The sequence below is a fragment of the Chlorocebus sabaeus genome, chromosome 9 (genome assembly GCF_047675955.1).
Source record: "Chlorocebus sabaeus isolate Y175 chromosome 9, mChlSab1.0.hap1, whole genome shotgun sequence".
NCBI classification, from domain to species: Eukaryota; Metazoa; Chordata; class Mammalia; order Primates; family Cercopithecidae; genus Chlorocebus; species Chlorocebus sabaeus.
In genome coordinates, this window is record NC_132912.1 from 123,988,377 (window position 1) to 124,008,504 (window position 20,128).

A 20,128-nucleotide genomic window follows, 5' to 3' on the forward strand; every position below is an offset into this window, starting at 1 on the left:
TGCTGGGAGGTAGGAGCTTTGGCGGGCTCCTGCGTGTTTGAGACACAAGAAATATCTGACACTGAGGCCTCACACCTGCCTCAGGTCCACCCCCCTCTGTAGCAGGCACCTTCCCAGTGCCCCACACACCTGTAGCTGCTCCTAACCTGGTGTTTCGCTCTCTATCCCAAGCTAATGGACCTATAATGTGTGGGAATGAGAACAAGATGAGGGTTCAAAGTGCTTTATTGGTTTGTGTGATTCAAAACAACATCAGATTTAAACTTGAGGCAGATTTATTCTTTTTTTTGTTGTTGTTATAATCTGTTTCCCACCATCCTCCCATCACTTCCCAAGGGCTGGAGTTGACACATTTGCCCTGGCTATTTTCTTTGATTATTCAATTAAATAATCCCAGGGATTTTCAAAAATGTTGAAATTCTTATCTCCTAATTCTATAATTACAGTGCTCAGAGATGACCTTCTGCTCATTGATATCATGAATAAAAGTTATCATACATATCTGCACACACCTGAAAGTTTAAAGAGGCCTTTCACAAAGATGATCTCATTTATTTTCCTCAAAAACCTGGGAAGTACACCCTACCACTCTCAGTTGACAGAAGAATAAACTAAGGCACAAAGAGATGAGATGCCTTGTCCAAGTCCACACCATTCACAAGTGACAAAGCCAAGACTCCATCTTAGCTCTGTTACTTTTAAATTTTCTGATATTTCTTATCTATAGGAGCATTACAGAAATTGTAGCACAGGAACAAATCATGTTGTACCTGTGATAGTACTTTTTTCTTCTTTGAGATGGAGTCTTGCTCTGTCCCCCAGGCTGGAGTACAGTGGTGCAATCTCGGCTCCCTGCAACCTCTGCCTCCCAGGTTCAAGCGATTCTCCTGCCTCAGCCTCCCGAGTAGCTGGGGTTACAGGCATTCACCACCGTGCCTGGGCTGTGATCGTATTTTCTAACAGGTTAGTAATAGTTAAAATTTGGCAAGAGCTCCCTGCCTTAGTTTCCAATTCTCTTAACATTTTTCATATTTGATTTTTGGAAGCCAATTTCTTGGCAAGTGATCCAAAAAAAATTTCAAACCCAAGCTGTACCCTTGATGAAATGACTGTTTTTCCCAAAATAGTCCATGGGCAAACTGTTACACGTTGTGCTCAATGACCAGGGACACAGCTGGCGAAAAGCACCATATAAAGTTTTTCTATTTGCTGAGATGTTTTCGTGCTTGATCCTCACGGATCGCTCTTAATAATTTAGTCACGCACTCCTCTGCAGTATATTGCTTCCACAATGCTAATTTAAACCATGTCAGTGTGCTTGCAATATGACTGACAATAGCCAAAAGAAAAGAAATCGTTTCTTCAAATTAAATGTGCACTATTCATCTGTGAACATCATGCTTGAGATCCTACTTAGAACTCTCCCTTCTCCCTCCTTGTCCCCCTTTCTCTCTCTCCTTCTCTCTCCCTCTTTTCCCTCTCCCCACTCCCCTCACTTCCTCTCCCTGTTTCTTCTCCCCTCTTTCTTTTCCTCCATCCATTTTCCCTCCCTCCTTCCCTCCCTCCTCCTCCTCCTTTCTCTTCCTCTCTCTCTCTCTCTCTCTCTCACACACACACACACACACACACACACACACACATGCACAATGCTCCCTGGAGAATTTCCAAGCATCTAACATACACTTTACTGAAACAGGCTGGATTAGACCACACACACAATAGCAAATTGCCTAAATAAGTCAGATGCATAAGCAACAGCCACTCAAGTGCAGAGAATGTTTAAACTTTAGGGAAAAAACAATAAATTAAAGCACAGCCTTTCTTCTAAAGTGATTCCTTATTGAGACTTCTGCTCTGAATTAGAAGGAGGCTGTGTCAGAGTGGTGTGCATATCTGGAGCCCACCCTGAACTCTTTCTCCAGGACAAGTCAAGTGGCTCATGGAGAGGGACAGCTCTGAGAAACAGAGTCCACACTCAGCAACAGGAAGAAGGACTAACGCCCGGGCTAGACTGTCTTGCAATTTACTAAGATCATCTTTAAATCTTTCAGAAAGATGAGCCGTTGAGGTTTAAGGTCATTCTTCATGTAGGTTTTCAAAGCTGGCCTGCCCTGTTTGCCTTACCTGCCAGCGACAGACATCAAATACAGCCAGAGTTTTGAAAATACAAATAGATGTGTCACCCCTTGACTGCCATTCTTCCCACTGCAAAACCCAAACCCCAGACTGTGACCTACAAGACCTCCGCACTGTGACCATATGACCAGGCACCTGCCTAGCTCTCCAAGCCTCCTCTTGCTCAGTCCCATCCAGCTATACTTGATTCTTTTTGTTTCATTCACTCCTTCAAGTCTGTTCCTGCCATGGGACCTTCTCCCAACTGAGTCCTCTGCTTGGAACTAGTCCTCAAGATCATCACACGGCTGATTCCTTCTCTTTGTTCAGGTGTCAGCTTGAATGCCACCTACTCTGAGGGCTTTCCAAGCCTTCTGAAATACACTAGATTATGGGTCATAATTCTTTATTCCCCAGTAAGACATCCACATCCTTGCCAGATATCTTTGCAGTGCCTGTCACCTTGAGCAAAGCAGCTTCTTCTCTCCGTTAATATCAGTCACATGATTTGCTTTGGCCAGAGGAACATGGGTATAAGTGATACTGGGCCTCAGCTCAGGTCTGAGCTGAGGTCGTAAGAGCTGTTACATGGTTCCACTCAACCACTTGCTCTGCAGACAACCACAGTGAAAAATACAAGCTCATGTACTGACCAGTCACCATGTGTCTAAGGTGAATGAAGAGCCCACAAGTAAACAAGAAGCCTTCAAATAAATCCTTGTTGCCACAAGCCACTGAGCTTTTAATGTCACTTGTCACATAGTAAAAATGCTAACATACTATGCAAATGTAAATAACCCTCCTCAGGCTCTATTATATCACTCTGTTTTGTTTTCATTGTAATATTTACATGCCTAACATGTCTTCCCATTTGTCTATTGCTCATTTCCTTCTACAAGTTCCATGAAGGCACTGTATTCCCAGCACCTGAAACAGTGCCTGGCTCACGGTAGACATTCAGTCAATGTTTGTTTAATGAATGAATGAGATCCCAAGTCTTAATCACGGAAGGATTTGTATGTTTTCCAATCTGAAAACCCAATTCTATGAGACAGGAAATGAAAGCACTTTTTTTTAGTTAAAAATTCAACAAACATTGTAATATCAATATCTGAGGTAAATTTTTATCAGAACTCTGATATTCCCAAGAAATTAATAAATGACTGACTGTGTTTCATAATGCAAAAATATCAACTTGTCTTACTGTGACACAAGGGCTAAAATGACCATAATGATGATGGAGTGATGATGATGATATGATGATGGTGGTAATAAGGATAAGGATGATGATGATGATATGATGATGGTGGTGGTGGCAGTGCCAGTGGTAGTAATGAGGAGGAGGAGGATGATGATAGTGATGGTGTCAATGGTGGTGATTATGATGATGAGATGCTGGTAGAGGTGCCCATGGTTGTGATGATACTGGTGGTAGTTCAGATGAGTTACCCCTACTGAGTTATCTGGGATTGAGTCTACCACACCATCCAAAACATGCAGAGGAAATCAGCAACTCCTGACTGCCCCCAATAAGCAGACCTCTACTCAATCTGCAATGCCAGCTACTATACTGGCAGTGGGGGCAAAAGTAGGCAGGGTTCTTGTTCCCACAGAGGTCACAGGCTAGTGGAAGAGGGAGATTAATAATCACATACATAAAATTTCTCAATTGTAACTTTAAGAGGAACTACAAAGTGGCAGTGCAATGTTACGAGAGTCTGTAAGAGAGGATTCAGCCCAGCCAGGAAAGGCATGCCTGGACAGTAATAAGGAATTAGAACTACGAGATGAGTATGACTCACCCAAGTGAACGAGGAGTCTAGACAGGGGGAACGGGGTGCACAGAGCCTGTGGTGTAGAAAAGAAGAGAAGCTTCACTAGAATCGAGAGAACATGGGAAGGGTGGTTTAAGATGAGGCTACAGAGGCTAGAAGTAGCCGGGCTCAACAGGGCCCAGTAGGCCAAGTCAATAAATTCCATGTTTGTTCTAAATAAGAAACAACTGGAGAGTTTTAAGTCAGGGAGTCACATGATCAAATCTGTCCTCTGGAAGAACCACTCTGGCTGCTGTGTGGTGGATGGGAACAGAGGGAAGATAGCAGCCAGAGCAGCTGGGACCAGGGTGGTAGTGGGAGAGAGAGAGAGAATCACATACGTGCCAGAGCTCTTCAGGAGCTAAAATGGTGCTGGATTCCATATGAAGGATATATGAAAGAGAAAGGTGTCAACGGTGAATTCCCTATCTCTGGGCTTATGTAATGAGATGAATAGTGGTGATATTCACTGAGATGGAAGATACTAGATGAACAGCAGGTTTGGGGACTGAAAAATCTGTTTGGACAAGTTGAGTGAGTTTCCTTCAAGAGATCAAAGAGACAATATCAAGTAGATGATCAGATATTCAGGCAAAAGGCAAACTTTGATGGAACGAAGTTAAGTTTGTGACTCCCCTGCTCAGAGGAGGTAACAGCAGCTGTGGCCATGAATGAGATACTACAAGAAAGAAGAGGGAGTGAGGAGAAAAAGGAGTCTGGCACAGCCTTTCAAAACTTGACATCTCCTGGCCAGGGAGTAGATTAAACTCCCAAGAGCCAGGGGAGACCAGGCAGATGGCAAGGAGGGAACCCAGGAGAGTCTGCGCCTAGACCCCATTCCCCACATCAGCCCTTCTCACATTGGAGAATCATCTTCACTTGTTTTAAGTTGTGAAAACAAAATTACTAACAACAACTCTTTCAAGAGTAGTAACAGCTCTGAATGAGGCAACTTTCTTAAGACCAGGACCAACCTGCTGTTTAGATGAAGTCAGCAGTTGCTACGTAGGGAAAGGTTCCCTGAACCAAAAAGTCATTCTCACCTACCAGACAATGCTTAAAGTGTCCACCATGCCCAAGAAAGATGAGGCATTGATTCAACTCACATGGGGGCATCGAGTTCCAAGATTAGATCCCACCCTGTGGTTCACAAACCCATAAAATCAGACTGCAGTTATTAAGGACTGTAAAGTACTCTTCCAGGGGCCTGGGCGTAAGGAGAAGAAGAGTAGCTGGAGGTGGGAAGGACACTAAGAGGAAGACGGTGGGTGGAATAAGCAGGATTTAGACCATGAAGACCATATTCAAGTCCTGTTCTAGCCACTTGATATCTATGCAGCTCAGACAGTCATTTAACTACTCTTGAAAACCACAGGGTCTCCATCTATAAAACAGGATAAATAATGTGTTTTCAGAGGGTTGGCATAAGTATCAGAGTATTGGTCATAAGTGTGCCCTGGAAACCATGAAGGCTACAACAGAAGCCAGTCACTGTGATTGTTTTCAAGTTTTGGGGCAAGGGAACTGCTTGGACTCCAGACCGGGGACAGAAAATCAGTGCGAACTGACTCCTCCGTCCCAGCTATGTTAGCGACTACATAATTCCAGAGAAACACTGAAGCCCTATGTCAGCATATGTACTGTAGAATATAGCATCAAGCAGATATCCGGATGGTCTAGGCATTAATTCTCAATTCTCTAAGTCATCCAAAAAAGGTAGATAACTTGTTACTCTACTTCATGGAGGGTAAAACCATCAATGAAGTAATATTGGGAAAGAATAAGGACTGTGGAACCAGAAAGACAGGTTTTGGTTTCTAGTTCTGCCTCTTACATGCTCTGTGATCTTGAGCAAGTCATTTAACTTCTCTGATCCTTAGTGTCCTTAAAAGTAAAATGGGGACAACTAAGTAGGTCAGCTAGCTCCTTCCCAGTCACTATTTATCTATATTGCTCTGTCTTTTCCCCACAGCACTTATCACTACCTAAAGTTATCTTATTCATAATGCTTTCATTAATTGACTATCACTTCCAAGTAGACTGTAAGCTCCACGAATGCAGGGAAAGCCTCATCTGTCCTGTCCACAGGCAGATATCCAGGGCTGGATACATAGTAGAAATGCTATCAGTATTTGTGGGATTAATGAATAAATCCCATTGAAGGCATTAATCCTATTTTACAGCTGGAATCTGAGGCTCAGAGAAATGAAAGGCTTGCTTAAGATCATGCTTGGTAGAAGGTGGAGAGGAGATTCAAGCCAAGGTCTGTTTAATTCTCAAGCCCACAATTCCTTCAGGACTCCAGGACTCCACTCAGTCTTCCAAGAGGAATGTGGAGCCTGCGTATCTGGGAAAAGCCCAGCATCCCTTGCAACAGAAGAAAAAAAAAAAAATCCACACTCCCACGTGACCCATAAAATCCTGCCTGCTTTAGCCCCACCTCCTCCTCCAACCTTATCTCACACCAAGTTCCTTGTTCATTAAATTCAAGCTACTTCAAATATAAAAGCGTGTTCCCACCATAGGGCCTTTGCACTTGTTCTTTGCTAAGCCTGGACCACTCTTCCCCCAGATCTTCCTAAGAGCGGTGTTTTCTTACCACTGGAATCTCAGTTCATAGCAGGTGGGTTGGAGGCAGTAGGGAAAAGGCACTCCTTGACAGCAGCTACAGAAGCCTCTCATCTCCACCTTCCCCTGCCAACCCCCAAGTCATTCTCTAGTTTGCCTACTTGTTTAAATTTCAGTGTTTATCAACACCTGAACGCATCGTTTGTTTTTACATGCTATTGTCTGCATCCTTCTACCTCACTAGTAAAGGTTTCATGAGACCAAGAATCCGTAACCTTGACGTCAACACCTGGCAAGTAAATAGTACCCACTGACTTATTGCACAAATGATATTATCCCTACGACAATTATTCAGACCAATTTCTGCTCTAGAGTTAAAAGAAGGAAAAGTCCTCTTCTCAGAAGCTGTCACTCCATGTTGAAATTATGATGAATTGATTTAAAAGGTTGTTACGAGGACTCAAATGAAATAACATTACATTTTTATTCAAAATCCAGACTAGGGTAACACCTTTCAATGCTGTGTTTAAATATTTATTGCACATCTAATATGTCCTAGAACCACGGTTATGACAACGAAAAGAAAGTTCCTGACTTCATTGAACTTAGAGTCAAAGACAGATGTGTAAACACGGATTTCCAAGACAGCGTGGCAAACACTTTGTAGCAGGCTCTACGTGCAGAGCCAACTAATCTCTCACAGGAATCAGGGAAGGTGGGGGTGGAAGATGATGTTTAATTCAAGAACTCAAGGAAGAGGCAGGAAAAAGTACTTCAAGCACAAGGGACACAGGTATGAAGGTGACAAATACAAATGAATTCAGGGACCCAGGGAGCATTGCAAGTGAGCCTGGCTACCAGATATTGGCATATGAAACACAGCATGCTCCACATTTTGTTAAGCATACACCCATTTGGGTAATTTTCTATATTTCTACTTTTGGTAAAGAAAGAGAAATATTTCTCTAAGAAAAACAAGAGTTATGATAAATTACAAACTGACAACCTCAGAGTTGGGGAGACAATAGGGAGTGGTGGAGATGGTGGATTCAGAAAGAGCCCAGGCCCTGGGTAGACCCAGTGTCACTAGATCTTTTAAAATTTAAGGGAAGCTAGAAACCCAGATTTTTACTTTTAAAATTGCTTTTTTATGCTGACTCATAAAATATTCAAGCGGCATATAAGCCAAGCAAAACACAGAAGGCAAGGATCAGGCTTAGGGGTCCATAAAACGGAATTTTAAAAAAGTTTCTAAACAGGTTCATTTTGAATTTGATAGGATTGTTACTATTTGAAACTACATTCATCTTGAAAGTGCTCACCAGGCAGAAATAACAACAACCTACTCAGAAAGCAGGTAAGAGTAAGAATTTCATTAAAAGTTTTACGTAATGGCATAATACCAATAATCTACCTCTTTCCAAAATTCCTATAGTACCATATCCATGCACAGGCTAAATCTGATAGACACTTAGTAGAATTCCATGTGCAAAAGCATCTGTGAATTTTTTTAAGTTTTTAATTGCAGACATGTACATTTAGAGAAAACCTTCTCATGAAGTTAACATTCGGTGCATCAGCCTAGCATCGTCAATTTAAACACGATACAGAATGCCATAGAGTAAACATTTAAACCCCTCCCTTCCTTCTTAGAATGGGGGTGGTCTTTTGTAATATATTTTTTTCCCATTTTCCAAGTATGAAAACGCCAGCGAGCAAATGGTTTCTGTTCAACTGTTCAACTCAAACACCCTTGTCATTCTTCAACAAGAGCTTTATTTAGAAGTTCCCAGAGAAATGAAAGTGAGAAAACCCAGTTCATAAAAAGAATGGATATAAAGAGCTCCATTAATACAGCTGCTGGGCCTGGAAAGTCAACAAAGCCTGATAATGTGTTTTATTTGGACCTATCCTCTACTGTGTGCTGGTGATAAGGAGGTGCTTGAAGCGCAGACATTCACTGTACTACACGAACTCAGCCCCTTATTGATTCTGAAACAATGCTCCCTTTCAGATCACACCCACTTAAGTGAATAATAATGAGGCAATACAGGGGAGAAGACGTGGTACGGCACTTGGAGCACAAGGAGCCAGCACAGTGGGGCTTTATTTCAGGTGCTGCCCACTGTCCAGTTGAGTCAATTCATTTACCCTCTGCATACACTTGTTCTCTGTGTGCAAAACAGGGCTGGAGCAATTGCTTATAGCCACATTACTTCTTCTTCTTCTTTCATTTTAACCATTTTGTTGAGGTACAACTGACATGTAAAAAGCTGTGCATATTTCATTATGTAGCTCGATGAGTTTGGGGATAAGAATACACCCGTGAAACCATTACTACCATCAAGGCCATAAACATAGCACCTCTCAAGTTTCCTCCCGCCTTCATTATTACTATTATCATCATTTCTTCAAGGAACTCTGCAAGACTCAAGCTCTCGTTTTATGGAAAGCTTGGCAGCCGGTCTCCATACAGGCCACGCAAGCACCAGCCAGAGTTTCAGAATCAGATTTAGAAGGGAGGTCAACAGGCACCTGGTTCAACTTTGGGTAACACACCCAGAACCCCCTTCAGGATTCCTCCTGCGGCTTCCACAGCCTGACTGCAGTCTTCAGGGACCACTGCTGCACTGTCACTGTCATCTCTTCTGTTCTCCCTGTCACTCTGTCTGCTCCAGCCACACTGGACTTCTGCAATCTCATTCCAGCTCCCTGACTTTGCACTTGCCATTCTGTGTCACAGGGCTTGGCTCAATGTCACCCTCCCTCACCATGCCATGCAAAGTTCTTTCTCTATCAACCTCCACTATGGCACCCCCTCTACTAGTCTCTAGAAAGCACACAGCACTATCAGAAGTGATGTTGGTAATTATTTGCTGGGCTGTTCAATTTCAGTCTTGCATTCTACAACAAACACTTCAAGGCCAAGGGCCTTGTCCACAATTATATAACCCCAGTGCCTGCCACTGTGCCTGGTAGAATCTCAAATGCCTTCAGATGTCAGGCAGGCGATAGCAATCAGTGACAAGGACTGGGTGTAAGGCAACAGGGAGGAGTGTGGACTTCTGTGAGTCCAAGCTCAGTAAAAAACATTCAATATTTCAATATGTAAATCTTGTTGCAGGTCAAGCAAAAACACCAGGAGGCAGAAACCCCTCTCTGTCACCAACTCTGACTTGGCAAAGCTCCTCTCTAAATGCAGTTCCCAGCGTGGTACCTGCTAAGCCAGATGGGGCCTGGCAAGCCCAGAGCAGACATTCTCTTTCCCCAGGATCCAGCCGTCTCCTGGCTTTTTGGAGTTTTCTTTTTTGTTGTTTTCATTGACTACACTTCACCCTTAGCAAATATATTCAACCAAAGAACCAGTTAGGTTTCCAAACTTGCCCCCAAAACACAACTACCTTTTTCAGAAAGTGTAACTGAAATTATTAATCAAATTGTAATTAAGAGAACTAAAGAATCAGAACAGAAAGAAGTCAAAAATAGATTTTAAAAAATCAGTGATCGGAGGGGACAGAATGTATTGTGTGGTTTATTTTCAACGTGATTTATCTTCTAAATCCCACTTGGTTTAGGCTATCAGAAAGAAATTTCTGTCTCAAGTCTCAGAGCATGTACTCACAGACACATGCCGCCCAGAAGCAGAAAATCCACGTCAACTGGGATTAAACAGTTTGCTATCAGTCACCGCAATCAGTATAATCACCATAGAGAGCTCTGAAATAAACTTGTATATTCACGAGAAGTAGCAAAACCCTCAAAGATAAGAACTTCATCATCCCCAAGCAAATTTTGGGCAGACCTGAATCAAAATATCCTTTTGAGGTTGGAAAATGTGGGCATTTCTCTAGCTTGGAAAAAATTGAAAAGTGAAAGTATATGTCCTCAAAAAGACAGCTCTAGATTTTCTGTTCAATTCAAACCCCACAGCTATGGAAAGACATCAGAAGCAAAGCTATAGGTTTCATCCCAATTTCCACTGCGGTTGGGTACTTTTATGCAGGCAGAAACATTTAAAGTCTCAGGGTCTACTCCAAATGAAGTTAGACTTCTGCAGCTCTTCCATCACTAACCATTATAATGCATGAATGGAATTCATCTGAAACTTCAGTTCTCTGTATTTCTTCAATCAGAAATTGATGTGAAGAGAGTAAAGCTAAACTCACTGAAAATCCAAACACTGATAACCAAGTAGGATCCCCCCATCCCCCACACTCCCAAATACTTTGGCTGGGAGAAGTTTAAGTGTCAGCTCTTTAGTAAGACTGATTTAGGGGCTATCCAGCACTCCTTAATTTTGCCAATATTGAATGATGACTGAAAGCATTTTTGATCTGCAGACTTAAGTCTGCTTAAAGCAATGTCTTTCCTAGCCTGTTACGGAATCAGGAATAGGCAGTGATCTCAAAAGACTAAAAGAAAAATCAGAAACTCTTAGGATCATGACCACCACTTGCTGACAGAGCCATCACCCCATTTCTTGTGGCGTAACATGGATTACCCTACACGAAGACCCCCTCCCTTCATTGATTTTCTTCCATCTGGAAACAAGACTTCAAGCAGAAATGCAAAAACCCTGGCAAAGCTGCTTAGATTCGGGCATTCCCACAATTCCATTGTTTGCTCTAATTTGGGGAGGTCAGAGGAGGAGAGTTCCGAGGGGCACAGGATTCTGAGTTACAAAGCCCCCAGCCCCATTGTTCCCAGAGCTGGCTCACTCCCTCCCCTTCCTCTGAAGTGGCAAATCCCCCAACCCCCCTCAGTGGCCTCTCAGTCTCTGAAAGGCTCAGGCATCCGCTTCACATAATGCTGGAGGAGGAATATTTAGGTTCACTGAGACAATGCTGCAAACAGCTCAACACCCTCTCCCCAGGACTGAGCATCAGACAAGAAAAGGGCCAGCCTGTTCCAAAGCCCCTGTCTCAGTGGTAGACTTTTAAATAAAGTCCGCTGGTGTCTTCATCCCATTGCACTTGTTTAATCAAACGGGTTAAACGTTAGTGGTGTCTTTATTATCGCATTATGCTCTCCTGTGCAGCAGCTTGGAGGTGGGAGGAGGGGACACAAAACGCTACTGCACTTTACCTCCCCTCTTGCCCAGAGCTGCAAATCCTGACAGTGGAAAAAGACAAGTGGAGGAGGGGGCCGAAGTCCACTTTGTCTCCCATTGTCATTCAGCAGGTTTATAAAGGTGGGGCGAGAAGTATTTGAATGGGGTGAGACCAGCCTATGGGAAAGGGAGACAAATCACTGCAAAGCCAGAAGACTGAGGGTACAAGTCATAAAATGATCCCTTTTAGAGGTCTTACTGGGAGAGGCTTTTTGAAGATTAATGTTAGGTTCAAGACAGATGCTGGTGGGGTTGATTTTTACAAATTTTAGGGTTGGAAATAGTCAATAGGTTCTGAAAGCATTCTAAATCCCATTGTTAACCAGGAATCAATGCATTACTGATTTTCTCAAGAGTTTCTCTGCTGGCAAAGATGTTTTTAAAAGAGAGGGAAAAAATAGATATACATATATACATACATGAATGGCATATAGACATATAGTACATATAGATACATGTATATACATACATGTGTGTATCTTGACAGGTTACAAAATTCCTGCTAATTCTAAAAGAAAACTAGTCAATTTGCTTTTTCTGGTTATCCAGAAAAATTGAGGACCAAGGGGAGAGCTCAATGCGGGACTGATCTATTCTTCAAGTATTGCCAACTTTTTTCCTGTTATTTGGGACAGATCCCAAGACAGTGACTCTAGGTGGACTCTGGGGGCTTCCTCGGGTGATGACACAAAGCAAACTTGATGGTGAAGGGAAAGCCCCTACTGGATCTCAAACTCTGGGCTCTGCTGGCCACAACGTGGTGCAGCTGAAATTGAATATGGAGGCCTGTAAATTGGTTACAGAAACACAGTTGAGAAGAAGAAAACCAATCAAAATGATCAAACACAGAAGGGCTTAATACCAATGGACACCTCAGCAAAACAACGGTAACACTTGAGCCACTGCCAGGAGCACAAAGATATGCGAGGAACTACACCGATAACTGAAGCTGGAATCCGAAGAGCGGACCGTAGAGATGGGCTTGCTTTTTGTTTGGTTTTTGGTTTTTTATTTTTTGAGACGGAGTCTCACTCTGTCACCCAGACTGGAGTGCAGTGGCATAATTTCAGCTCACTACAACCTTCGCCTCCCAGATACAAGCAATTCTCCTGCCTCAGCCTCCCAAATAGCTGGGATTACAGGCACACGGCACCACGCCCAGATATTTTTTGTATTTTTAGTAGAGACGGGGTTTCACCATGTTGGTCAGGATGGTCTCAAAATCGTGACCTCGGGATCCACCCACCTTGGCCTCCCAAAGTGCTGGGATTACAGGCGTGAGCCGCTGTGCCTGGCCTAGTGTTTTCAATCTGCCAATGACAAATTTTTTAACCTCTAGATTGACTCATCTCTTTTAAACTTGGGGAAATCATCCCCAAAATATGATTTCTTGAAGTTCTCCAGATTCTTAACATCAGCTCCACATTTTTAATAAATAACATTATGGTGTATCAGGTATTTCGATTATGGAAGATGAGCACATGAAACATTTAATTATCTTACTATTTGGTGTTCTCTAGAGGGGAAGAGGAAGGAAGGGGGAGTATCTGTTGCTGCCCAGAGCCCTCACCCCCAGTGACAGTTGGGTCTGACCCTGTTCTGAGCCTGGGCAGGCACTTCCTGGGAATGAGTCGCTCAACCATGTGAGATGAATTAAGTGTTTAAGGCAAAGAAACCTGATACTGTTAGTTTCTTCTCACACCAAAGTGGGGCTGTCAAATTGGAGTTAAGGGCAAGGCAATGACCCACATAATTTTGAGATGGAAGAGGGGGAGATTGTTTGGATATATATTTTATGGTTATATACCCAACAAAGACTACTGTCCAAGGCAGAATGGAACAACCAGAAATTAATGAGTTAAGAATGTTTTGTGCATTCTTCTTTTCTGAAAGATAATGATTTAAGGAAAATCTCATCTGTTGATTGCAGGCATCAACACTTGAGAATGTTGACTCAGCCTGCTAATTTTAAGATCATAATCCATTTCTGGGAAGACAAACAGGTCTTCCCCTTCCCCGTGATCACTACTGTCCTTAAAAAGAAGTCCAGTGGCAAAGTCAGTCATTTCTTGGAAGACACCACCATGGAAACAGAATGTTAGGTATGTAGGGAACAGGCATCTTGTTTTTCATGTTCAGGTACACCAGGCTGGTAGGGCCGCTCCTTCCTTAATGTCTACATATTTCACTGATTTAGTGGTTTTTTTTTTTTTTTTTTTTTTTTTTAAAGACAGTCTCCCTCTGTTGCCCAGGCTGGAGCGCAGTGGCACAATCTCGGCTCACTGCAAGCTCTGCCTCCTCGGTTCACACATTTCTCCTGCCTCAGCCTCCCAAGTAGCTGGGACTACAGGCGCCCACCACCACACCTGGCTAATTTTTTGTATTTTTAGTAGAGAAGGAGTTTCACCGTGTTAGCCAGGATGGTCTCGATCTCCTGACCTCGTGATCCACCTGCCTCAGCCTCCCGATTTTCCTTTTTGAAATTGGTATTTCTCTTGTGTGCATCTCTGCTGGAATGAAGAGCCAGGGAGTCTCCTCCTCCATCTCCTCTGGGTGCCATCTTCCTTCTCTTTCAAGTCTCAGTGCAATTGTTACCTCCTATGAAAGTTTTTCCTTGACTAGTTCTATATCCCTTTCTCCAGTATAATGAACCACACCATCTTCTGTATTCTTGCATTGCTTTTTGTTAACAATGGAGATATCAGTTTATCTCTCTGAGCCTCAGTTTCTTCACCTATAGAATGGAGATCATGCCTTACAAGAGTAGTACAAGAAAAATACGACACATGGAAGACAACGAACACAGTATCTAGTGGATAGGGGTACTTAATAAATGTGATTTCTTCTTTCCTTCTATCTATATCGTTATCATTGAAAATATGTTACTGTTAGTTTCTTGAGTGCAAAGGACATCACATTCATTTGTGCATGCCCAGAATTTAACTTAAAGCCCAGAACATAGTGGTATATGTTTTGTGAATGACTTACAAAATGATAATGAGTTATTCATAGTAACTTTATTTGAGGAATATTTATTTAGCATCTACTGTGTGCCAGGCTGTTTCCTAGGTATTGAGGATGCAGGGGTGAATACGACAGATAGGACCTGAACTCTCATGGAAGTTATCATCTAAGGCACACGTGGGAGAGTAAGGACAATAAATAAGCAAGCATACAATGACACTTCCATTTGGAGACAGCATTTTATCTACAGTGTTCAGAGACAGAGGGGTAGAGAGATAGGTGGGTAGATGGATGAATGGATTAATGGGTGGATGGCAAATGAGAATTTTTGAGTGTGGTTAAAACCAGACCTACCAGGAATCCCACCGTGGACCAAGGAAAAACTAAACTGCAAATCTAAATCTTCACTAGCCACTCACTGGCAATTACTGACACAATTTACACTGCCACCTTTGTGGACTCCTGGTTCATACAGAGGCCTTTCTGGAAACAAAGCAAAGTCCTCCAGTCTTGGTGGCACCTGCTTTGCTGCTCTTCTTGCTGCCACCTCTGGGGCCAGTCGTCCTCCCTGCCCAGGCTTGACTGGCCTTTGGCATATCTTCTGGGTGCTTCTCTCTGCCCCCCTTGCTCAAGCCTCCGTCTTCCTCTTATGCCAGGACCCTCTCTGAGACCCAGTGTGCATCTTCACCACCAGTCCAGTTTGAGTAATATGTATAACACGACCGCCCTCCAAAAAACAAAGGTGCTTGAGTTGAAATTTTCCCAGTGTCCGTGTAGCCCTCCCTTGTTTGGCTTTAAATCATCAGATGCTGGAGGGGAATTCACTGCCAGAGAATAGTTTACTTCTTTCAGCTCACCACAGAATCACAGCCCCAAATAACATGAGAAGTGCTTTGTTTTATTTTTAAATAAAAGAAGTGCCTTTTAAGTCCAAGACTTCCAAGTGCTCTTCGCACATGTCATTTATTCCTCCATGTAAGGGGATTTTTGTCAGAGGGGAAGGAGAAGCAAGTACAGCAAAGTGGCTTGACCAAGGGAATAGTGAGTGTCCTTAGCAGACCCCACGGGACGAAGCAACATCCAGAAGCCAATCTGATGAGCCCCTCCCAAAACAATGCCCGGAGCTTGATTTCTGCCTCATGACCCAGAGCCAACCCTGCTTTCCGTTTTGTGCCCCATTTTGCCCTTACCTATCTGGTTTCATATTCCACTCTGCCCTTTCAGGAGCTCCATGTCAGTCAGATGGCAATAGTCATCATGTCAAGCAGATCAGAATATCTGCCACTTATGTCATTACTTACATACATTGCTACTTTCCCCACATGAAATACTCTCTCATCTTTGCCTACTAAAGGACCAACTACCCTTCAAGGGACAACTCCATGGTCATTTTCTCTAAGAAGTTCTTCTCCCATCTCCCCAGCCAGTAAGCACATTTGCCCTTTATGTAGGATTTCTTATGCCAATGATAGGGCGCATTTCTATCTGCTGTGTGTCACTACTACTAATCTATGTCCCTTGAATTCTCAGTAAGAACCATGATGTCAAAACTCTCTGTCTTTGGATCACTGGAACTTGGAATGATGTAAGGCAGATGGACGCTGCGCAGAAAATGTGTATTGAATAAATGAAGGTGCAAAGGAATGACTCAGTCCTTGTTTGAGGAGGGCTCATCTTTCACACAGGTTCTCCTCCGTCACAAGTCTAGTAACTATAAAGATAAGGGAGTTAATTTTTTTCATCTTTAGGGTTTAATTGTCAGTCTCTCGAGCTAGATTTTTCTATTAAAACACCTTTCGGAAGTCCCCTAGGTTTTGTTAATAAGACTAATGGAAATTTCATTTCCACCATCGCTGCCTTCTAATGGAATTTTCTAGAGGTATTTTTCTTTATTCACTTTTTCAGACAAAATACTATTAGTTTATGTCAATAATTGTAAACATTCAGAAACACTAATTTTAATGCATAACCAAAGCCAAAACTGTCATAAAAAACGTTAGATCTCAGAGATAGTGAAAGAAAAAGATTTAATGCCATTTCCCTATAATTAGGAGATTTCCAATGAGCAAGCTATTTGGCAACTCTTACAGAGATGTGCAAACATATTTTGCTTCTGAAAATTGAGGCCAGGTGCGCTAATTATTAATTTACATTCAAGTTTTAATTCCCAGAGACTCTCTCTAGCCAAGTTTATAGTCAATAACTCATTCCCTTATGAAAAAGGCCATTAAAGAACCAGGGAGAGGTTTTGTGAAGACGAACTTCTACGAGCAAGTCAGTAACATGGACTCTGGGGGCATCTTTACATAAACAGCACCCTATCACCATATTGAAATGTTGGTACTTTTGGCTGCCTTTAAAAATTATTTTGAGAAAATTAGATTTGTCCTATTAGAAAATCTCTTTGAAGACAAATTAAATGCTATGAGAAATGTACCAGCTTTAAATTTACCTGGAGAATTACTAGAAAAATAATTACCCTCTACTGGAATAAAAGTATTGATCTAGTTTCTTCTGTTTCCAAAAGGAATGTACTTTTCTTCTCCATGGCTCTGGACTGGACATGGTAGTAGCCAGATAAAGAGGGCCTTTGTGATCGATCCTTCGTAGGTTCCCTGTTGTGGTTCCCTGAGCAATCACGCACACCAGATTTTTCATTGAGATAAAATTCACATCACATAAAATTTTTACCATCAGAACCATTTCGAAGCACAGAACTTGGTGGCATTTAGCACATTCCCAATGCTGTGCCATCATCACCCTTACCTAGTCCCTAAACATTTTCCTCACCAAAAAAGGAAACAATACTCATCAAGCAGTCTCTCACTCCTCGTTCCCTCTACCCAGGGGGCCCTCCCTGCAGCCCCTGGCAACCACTAATCTACTTTCTGTCTCTATAGATTTGCCTATTCTGGATATATTTTCTATAAACAGAATCATATATGATCTTTGTGTCCAGTTTCTTTCACTTAGCATAAAGTTTTCAAGTTTATCCACATAGTAGCACATCAGAACATCATCCCTTTCTATGGATGAATAATATTCTCTTGTGTGGTTGTACCACATTTTGTGTGTCCATCACATCAGGTAGATTTATTCTATGATCTGTTAAAAGTGCAAAGATAGCCATACTTTCAAGCATTGGAATTCATTCCTGGTTTGGGAAATTGGGAGAAGGGCATAAAAACAGTATCCCTATGTTAGAAGTAAGCTTAGCAAATGAGGAAATTTTTACTCCCATCTAAGAACAAACAGGTCAACAGTCGGGCCCTAACAATTTATTAGAGTGCACCAAAAGCCTGGAACATGTTTATACTGGTAGTAATTACACATCCAGAAATTCATTCTAAGGAAACAGTAAGGGATTATGTTCCAGGGCATTTATGTCATGGTTATGCATATTAGCAAAAGTTTGAAGGAAACATATATACCTAACAAAATGAGAATGAATAAAGAAATTGTGGCACGTCCTTTCGATAGAACACTCTGCAGCTATTAAAATATTATCAGAGACTATTTCAGATTATGAAACAATGCTTATGATATGTAATTAAGCATAAAACATAACAAAGTTTTAGTACTATGAACTCACTTTTTCTTAAAAATGATGTACATGACTATGTGTCAATACACGCATGCACGTGTCAATAAGTATACTCAAATGCAGTGTCCACAGATGTCATCCCAGAACAGAAGGATTTTGAGCTATTCTTCCTCTTCATAATTTTCTGTATTTTCCCTATTCCCATATTGCATATGCATGACTTTTAGGATTAGGAAAAAGCCCACTGATTAGTGTAAAAATCAACAAAGACACAACCCCTTAGGCACCCATCCCTCCCTTCCCCATCCAGAGTCTGCAAGTTTCTCATCCACAACAGTCTGCTAATTGTATCTGTAGTAGTCAATCCTTCATTCTCAAAAAGTCATTTTCCAAATAAGGTATGGGCTCAGATGACCCTCATGAAATAAGACCATGGTTTCCCCCACACATGACCCCCCACCATGCTGTGTTCCTGTCTCCACCATGGTCTCTTTCTTCTCCTCCCTCCTCCATGACTGCCCATGAACCCTCACCTGACATTCCTTCCGGCAGATCCTTCCTCCCCTCTTCCCCCTTGCCCCACCATTTCCCCTTGCCCACTGCATCTCTGCTGCTCATCTCTACATCTGAGCCCATATTTTATTTGGAAAATGACTTTTTGAGAGTGAGGGATTGACTACTACAGATACAATGAACAGACTGTTGTGGATGAGAAACTTGCAGACTGGATGGGGAAGGAGGGATAGGTGCCTTAGGGGTTGTATCTTTGTTGGTTTTACATTCACCTACAGGCTTTTTCCTAATCCTAAAAGTCATGCATATGCAATATGGGAATATGCAAACTCTGGTTCTTTTCTGTCTGAACTATCAATGTGATGCTTACCTAATCCAACTTTTGGCTGGAGGAACTTGAGTTTTATGTCTTCATTTGATTTTAAGCTCTGTAGACACAAGGTGGAATCTTTTATTGGGGGACTGAAGGAGAGGTCCCTTAGAAAAGGACACTGTGGCACATCCTTTCAATAGAACACTCTGCATCTATTAAAATGATATTCTCAGTGACCATTTCAGGCTGTGAAACAGTGTTTACAATATGCAATTATGCATAAAACATAAAAAAGTTTTGGCCGGGCACGGTGGCTCACGTCAGTAATCCTAGCACTTTAGGAGGTCAAGGCGGGTGGATTGCCTGAGATCAGGAGTTTGAGACCACCCTGGGCAACATGGTGAAACCCTGTCTCTACTAAAAGTACAAAAAGTTAGCCAGACATGGTGGCACATGCCTGTAATCCCAGCTATTAGGGAGGCTGAGGCAGGAGAATTACTTGAGCCCAGGAGGTGGAGGTTGCGGTGAGCCAAAATCACACCACTGCACTCCAGCCTGGGCAACAGAGCAAGATGCTGTCTTGGGAAAAAATAAATAAAAGTTTTGTAGTACTATGAACTCATTTTTTCTTAAAAACTATGTATGTGGCACATGGCAAAGTTCACTACATACCTGTTGAATAGACAAATGGACAGGAGCTCTTCACAGCAAATGTTGTGCCCTTTTAAACAGCATATTGGTAGGACATTTGGCAGAGTAAAATTTTCTTTTATCCCTTCACATAGTAGACAACTCAGAGAATCAAGGTCAGATTGCTGCTTTACTCATAATCTCCCAGTTATTTCTTCTTCCAAGGTGATCTGGCCAAGCTCCCAGAGGAACTGACCACAATGGTGGAAGAGAGACGTGTGGAGCTGCATTTTATTCCTATTTTCTTACTTGGAATGTCTTTGGTAATGGTCTCCAGGAAAGCTTGTATCTGAAAAGTTTGAGAATGGCATTGGCCCGTAGGATATGAGCAAAAAAAATTTTTCTGAAATCTGTGTATTTCAAAATAACTGAAGGAATTTTTATATTTTCTTGACATGAAAAAATCTAAACAAAACTGAATGAGGTCTGGTGCAAATTTTCCCAGAAGATCAACTCCAACATGAGCCTTGTTTCTGCTTGGGCTATTCTAGTACAGT